The 6966-nt window shown below is 49.4% G+C and overlaps 1 pseudogene; it reads right to left on the bottom strand.

Moving 5' to 3' along the window:
* Positions 1 to 4122: 4122 nt before the first annotated feature.
* LOC134736092 (cell division cycle protein 27 homolog) lies at positions 4123 to 6361 on the bottom strand (annotated as a pseudogene).
* Positions 6362 to 6966: the final 605 nt, after the last annotated feature.

Genomic DNA, 6966 nt, shown 5'->3' on the forward strand with positions numbered 1-6966 from the left:
CCTGTCTGTCTGTTTCTCTCTCTCTCTCTCTCTCTTTGTCTGTGTCTCTCTCTTTCTGTCTGTTTCTCTCTGTCTGTCTGTCTTTCTCTCTCTCTGTCTCTTTTTCTCTGTCTGTCTCTTTCTTTCTCTCTGTCTGTCTGTCTCTGTCTCTCTCCCTCTCTCTCTCTCTCCCTCTGTGTGTGTCTGCCTTCCATCTTACTCTCTTTCTCTGCCTGTCAGTCATCCTGTCTGTCTGTCTCTCACTCTGTCTGTCTCTCTCCCTCTCTCTCTCTCTCCCCCTCTGTGTGTGTCTGCCTTCCATCTTACTCTCTTTCTCTGCCTGTCAGTCATCCTGTCTGTCTGTCTCTCACTCTGTCTGTCTCTCTCCCTCTCTCTCTCTCTCTCCCTCTGTGTGTGTCTGCCTTCCATCTTACTCTCTTTCTCTGCCTGTCTGTCTGTCTCTCACTCTGTCTGTCTCTCTCCCTTCCTGTCTCCCTGTTTCTTTCTGTTTCTTTCGGTCTCTGTCCATCTCTGTCTTTCTCTATCTCTCTCTCTGTCTTTCTCTCTTTGTGTATCTTTGTCTCTCTCTGTCTGTCTCTCTCTATCTCTATCTCTGTCTCTGTCTCTCTGTCTCTCTCTCTCTCTCTCTCTCTCTCTCTCTCTCTCTCTCTCTTGCTCGCTCGCTCGCTCGCTCTCTGGCTCTCGCTATCTCCCGCCCTCTCTTTCTTTGCAAAATAAGCTCAAGTACATCTAATCTCATCCATTACCAAGGCCTGAATTCTTAGCATCAGACATCCCAGATTTGATCTCCCTACGGAATGCTGTACAGAACTGGCGAGTTGATTTCTGGACTTGGATACCTCATAGATACTACATATGAATAAAGATCCAACCCTAAAATCTGGAGTTGCTTCTCCCTCGACAGTCTCGAAAGATCATGCCTCTGTTCACCTAGGATGCTGGGAGGGTTTTCTCAATGTGCATCTGCCCGTGTCCTAAGTGACCTGTGACCGAGCCCCGTCCGTTCTGTCTCAAATATGTATCTGCAGACACTTCTCTCCATTTCCACAACTACCCACGGCCCCCTGTGGAACCACTGGCTCTTTGAAAAAAAAAATCCCAGAAGTGGTTTTGGGTTTTTGGCTGGAGGCCTAAGCCTGCTGAGAACTTTCCTGCCCAGGATTCTGTGTGAACAAAAGTGCCTCTGCTGGGAGCTGGGATCCTCGGGACGGTGCTTGCTAGCGCTGGATGAGTCTCTGGAAGGACGCACGGGACTCCGCAAAGCTGACCTGTCCCACCGAGGTCAAATGGATACCTCTGCATTGGCCCGAGGCCTCCAACGTACATCACGGTCACCGACCGTCACCGTCAGCATCCCTGTGAGCCTGCCCAAGGCCCCGACTCTGGGGAGACTCCTGGGAGCCCGGCCTTGGTCGGCTAAAGTCCAGAGGCACGGTGACTTCCACCCACAAGGTCCCCACTGAACTGCGAAGATGTGGAGCGTAGGTCAGAGAGGGGACCGGGGTGGGGGGTGGGGGAGACGTCCTGACAGGCGAGGAGTTCCCTAGGCTCTGGCCACCCCACCCACGTCCCACGTCCCGGGCACCCGCGGGACACCGCCGCTTTATCCCCTCCTCTGTCCACAGCCACCCCCACCACACCCCGCAACCCACGCACACACGCTGGAGGTTACAAAACCACACGGCGTGAATAGGGCCTGGCGGAGCGAGAGCCCATTTCACGAGGCGGGGCGGGGCGGGGCGGGGCGGGGGGTGGGGTGCGGGTTGTGGGGTCTGTAGAGAGCCCGATTCTCCCTCTTGGGTGGCTACAGGCTAGAAATGAATATTGCTTCTTGGGCGGAGGGGCTTCCTTAGGCCATCACCGTTTGCGGGACTATCTCTCAAACCCTCCCTTGAGGCCACAAAATAGATTCCGCCCCACCCCTCGACGTTCCCCGCCCCGGTGCTGGATGTATCCTGTCAAGAGACCTGAGCCCGACACGTTGAGCTAAACACCTTCATTGGCTTTGCGTGTTTGTTTCTTTCTGAGATGGAGTCTTGCTCTGTCGCCCAGGCTGGAGTGCAGTGGCGTGACCTCGGCTCACTGCACCCTCTGCCTCCTGGGTTCAAGTGATTCTCCTGCCTCAGCGCCACCAGGCCCGGCTCATTTTTTTATTTTTAGTAGGCACGGGGTTTCACCCTGTCTCATTGGTTTTTACTGGAGATTCTAGATTCGAGCCACAGCTAATGCCGTGCCACAGAAAGACTTCTTTTTTCTTTTTTTTTTTTTTTGAAAGCGCAACGTATCTGCTGTATTTGAGTGGCTTCGTATATCATTGTAGTTGTGTTATAGATGAAGAAAAGGTATTAAACCCCGTGCTGATGATAGTGAAAGCGAAAACGAAGGAAAGGCTACCTATTTTGTAGTTAAAATATAGTGGCTCAGAATTCAGAGCTACCTAAATACGTCAGCATTTACACTCTTCCTAGGAAAAGCTTGCCGATCTGAATATTCCTCCTTTAAAGACGATTTTTGATAGGGTGAAGTTTTTTAAGAATGCGACTCCTGCAAAATAGCTGAACAGACAATACGCATTGACAGAAAACAACACGAGGATCCCCCGGACTTGGGAAAAAAATCAAAAACAACACAAGTCTCATGAAGAACTGAGTTCTTAAAATATGACGGAGAACATAGCTATCGGAAGAGAAGGCGGTATCGGCAAGTTGATTGTTACGTTGGTCAGCAATAGCTAGCACTATGTTTTTGGCCACCTTTCAGGCCATGTAACTACTACAGCAAAATGAGACAGAATCCGTTAAACAACATATTCACAAATCAAAAAATGTTTTAGTAATAGAATGCTTCAGATTTAGAAGCAAATCAAATGATACAACTCCACTGCTGTAATACTTAACCCCAAAGATAACCGTATCTGACAAAAAAAAACTACCACAGAGTTATGACTTCAGAATTATAGTTTCTCCTGGTATTTATTTATGTTTTTTTTTTTTTTTTTTTTTTTTTTTTTTTAATTTTTTTTTTTTCCTTCAGACGGCCTCTCGCTCGCTCTGTCGCCCAGGCTGGAGTGCAATGGGGTGATCTCGGCTCACTGCCGCCTCCACCTCCCGGGTTCAAGCGATTCTCCTGCCTCAGCCTCCCGCGTAGCTGGGACTACAGGCGCCCTCCACCACGGCCACCTAAGTTTTATACTCTTAATACGGACAGGGTTCCACCACGTTGGCCAGGATGGTCTCGATCTCTTGACCTTGTGACCCGCCCGCCTCGGCCTCCGAAAGTGCCGGGATGGCGGCAGGCGTGAGCCACCACGTCCGGCCTTCTCTTGATGTGTAAACTATTTCTTTTCTTTTCTTTCTTTTTTTTTTTTTTTTTTTTTGAGACGGAGTCTCGCTCTGTCGCCCGGGCTGGAGTGCAGTGGCGCGATCTCGGCTCACTGCAAGCTCCGCCTCCCGGGTTCACGCCATTCTCCTGCCTCAGCCTCCCGAGTAGCTGGGACTACAGGCGCCCGCCAACACGCCCGGCTAATTTTCTGTATTTTTAGTAGAGACGGGGTTTCACCGTGTTAGCCAGGATGGTCTCGATCTCCTGACCTCGTGATCCGCCCGCCTGGGCCTCCCGAAGTGCTGGGATGACAGGCTTGAGCCACCGCGCCCGGCCACCTGATGTGTAAACTATGAAGTCAGTCCAGAAAAATACAACCAATGTCAACGGCACGTATGGTGTTGAGGCAGAAGTAGGACCAAACGTTTTCGTATCTTATTCGGTTGATAACAATATGACCTAGGCAGTAATTTCCGATGTGTCTACTGATACGCAAGTACAAAACAGTAAAACGGAGATACTGCTAAATAAAAGGGTACACTGACTTCTTAATAGTAACTCCATCAACTGGAACACTGTCAAAAAGCAGCAACCAGTGAATCGTTGCAATATTTTTTTCTATTATCCGATAAGTGGATTATGCTGTTCCTTTCCAATTTCCCAAGCACTTTTTGTCCCCATCACCATTTCGGTGTTCAAAGAAAAAGTAACACATCCAGTCACAAAACTAAAGAAACACACACACAAACGAAAGACAACTACAGTATCTGCAAAAGTTTGGTAGAAGACTGCAACTGTTGAGTATAAGGATCTGGTATTCCATTATCGGGAGTTAATTTAAGAGTTTGTTAAAGACATACATTTCGTAAGAGAGCATTTCAGTTAGACGTTATTGACCAGTATGTACCATCCCTAGGTATCTGTAACCAAATTCATGGCAATAAAGAGCTATCTAACGAGAAAAATCAGCGAGCACCGGCACCGTCGATAAGAGCTTGTCTTTACACTTCATTGCCGCTTACCATGCGTTACAATGTCTAGGATGGACTCTGATAGCATTTCGAAAACAAGCTAATGCTTTGTCCCATTCTACAGTGAAGACAAACTCCCGCCCTAATGCAGTAGAGGCCTAAGCATGATTTGGATCCACTTCGATAGCTCTCTGGAAGAATTTAATTGCCATATCGTGTCCCCGTTGCAAGCGGAAACAGTTCCCTGCGGCACGCCAGGCCTCTGGCTGGCGAATTTTTATCCACGTCTGTCAAGTCTTTTGACAGAACTCAAAGAGCAACATCTTTTTGAGGATGCCAGAGTGTTGCGGAGCAGAGCTCCATGCCTTCGACCCTGTAATTCTCCATCCTTCTAACCTCTGAGAAGATTCTTTCAGCTTGCGTGGACTCTGAAAGCTCAAAATAGGCCCTTCCGATGTGGCACAGTACCCTACCGGCATCGTGGTGGGGAGAAGGTGGATGGCTCCAAATATCGATAGCTTGTGTGCAGTGGTGAGAACACAAAGCTACATAACCTTTCCCCCTTTCACGAAGAAGGCTCATCAAGCCTTCGGCTGCTGCTTTTCGTAGATTAAAAGCCTGAATCTGAGGTGTGATTGCGGATATTTTCCCTTCTGAAATGATGGAAGAGTCCAATTTTGTCATTTCCAGGCTGCCATCGATGTGAGGTCGAGTTACTCCTCCTTCGTTAGTTTTACTTTTTGTTTTTCTGTTTGGGATTTCAGGTGGACACTTCATTTTTAACTTTTTTCCTATTCTCCTTGGTTGTGGAGCTGTCACTAGTCAAGAGTCATGGATTTCTTCGAGGCAGTGCATTTAGGGGAGATGCCACAGTGGGGCTCGATACCTGAGGTGATGCCCTTGTTTGTGGACCAGAACTTTGTGTTTTTGCAAGAATTGGAGTTACCTCTCGGCTATGTCCACTCTGTGAGAAGACAGACTGTGCTCCAGTTCGGCCGATTCTGGCAACAGGCTTTTTTGAAGGGGCTCCGGTGGATGGCACGTCAGTGACAGGAGGTGTCTAATACTAGTGTAGTTTTGTAAATAGGATCCATCCATCTCCCGGACTTGGGGTTTCTAATGGCAAAATCCCAACACTTGGAGTTAATGGACTAACAGCTGCTGGTCGTCCTGATAAACTTCGACCAGCTTTTGGCTTCTTTTGAACCTGCGTAGATAATATGGAAGTTCCTGTTCCCAGTGGGACGGTATCAGGTGAAATGACAGCTGAATCAATGGAAGACACTGGGGAATCTGTATTCAAGGAGTACTTTGAATTGGAAGATTCTCAATTCAATCTGTTTAATTCAATTGTGTCCTGGGGTGTTTCCGTAAGAAGGGTCTCAGGCTGTCTGTGACATAAACTATGACGAGGTACTTGTGTGGTGCAACGGTTGGGCAGACCGTTGCTAAAGTTCTGTAAAGATGTGAATTTAAACGTTTGGTCAGGATCCGGCTTTTCACCTATTTCACAGAATGATTCAAAGGGATACCAGAAGAAAGGCTTGAAACGAAGGCCCTTTGGGTAACACTCCGATGCTTTGGCAAGCGGATCTGTCTTGCGATATACGTGTCCCAACGATGAGAGAGTAAAGCAAGCCGAATCACCAAACTCAATAACATATGAGTAACGATATCATCATGGCTTTTCTGTTTATTAAACACCCCACCGGATAAGATTCGTTCGCCTTCTGCAAGCTTGCTGAGATCAAGACGACATTTTGCAAGCAGGTATTTGCATTGAGGTGTAGCACAACTGTGTCCTTTCAAGAGTCTATATGCTTTGTAGGCCTTTCCTGAGCGGTAAGAACAGGTCTCCAGTAAAAACGAGGCTTCCTCTGAGTGTACTTCTGCATAAAGGCGTTCTGCGAGGAAAACCGCATCTCGGTAAGCATAGCGGTTTAGTGCTTGCCATATAGCTGCCCGGACGGGTTCCTGCAGCACCGTCATCCTCCGGGCTCAGGCCCACTTCCTTTCTGCAGTGCCTGAGGCACACCCCCCCGCCCCCTCCCCCCGTAGCGGCTCCTGGGCCTGCCGGCCCCGGCTCATTTAAAGTCACCAGCGACAGTTACCAGGGGATGGGGGAGGCCGAGCAAGAAATGACTTCTTTATCCTGCGGACTCCGGAGAGCCCGGCCCCTTGTGACCCATTGTAAACCGAGAGTCACCTCACGTTTGGAAACACGGGGTTTCCATGTTTCCGCTCCCAAGTTCGGTGGAGGGATGTGGCATGTAGGACGAAGGACTCTCTTCCTTCTGATTCGGTCTGCACAGTGGGGCCTAGGGCTGGGGCTCTCTCTGTGCGGACGGCGGACTCCCTCTACCTTGGGTTCCATCGGGCCCCACCCTGGAACACGGGCCTTGGCAGATTCTGGCCCTTCCTGGCCCTCAAGTCGCTGTCAGAAACCCCATCTCCGGCTCGGATGCCCCGAATGGCTGTGGCTCGCACCGCTCTGGAAACATTGGAAATCTCTCCTCTACGCGTGGCCACCTAAAACCACAGGAGCTCGGGACACACGTGCTTTCGGAAGAGAATGCTGAGAGTCTCTTGCCGACTCTCTCTTGACTTGAGTCCTTCATGGGTGTGTGGTTAAGACGTAGTGAGACAAGACGTATTAACTCGGGCCGGGTGCTGG

The sequence above is a fragment of the Symphalangus syndactylus genome, chromosome Y (genome assembly GCF_028878055.3).
Source record: "Symphalangus syndactylus isolate Jambi chromosome Y, NHGRI_mSymSyn1-v2.1_pri, whole genome shotgun sequence".
NCBI classification, from domain to species: domain Eukaryota; kingdom Metazoa; phylum Chordata; class Mammalia; order Primates; family Hylobatidae; genus Symphalangus; species Symphalangus syndactylus.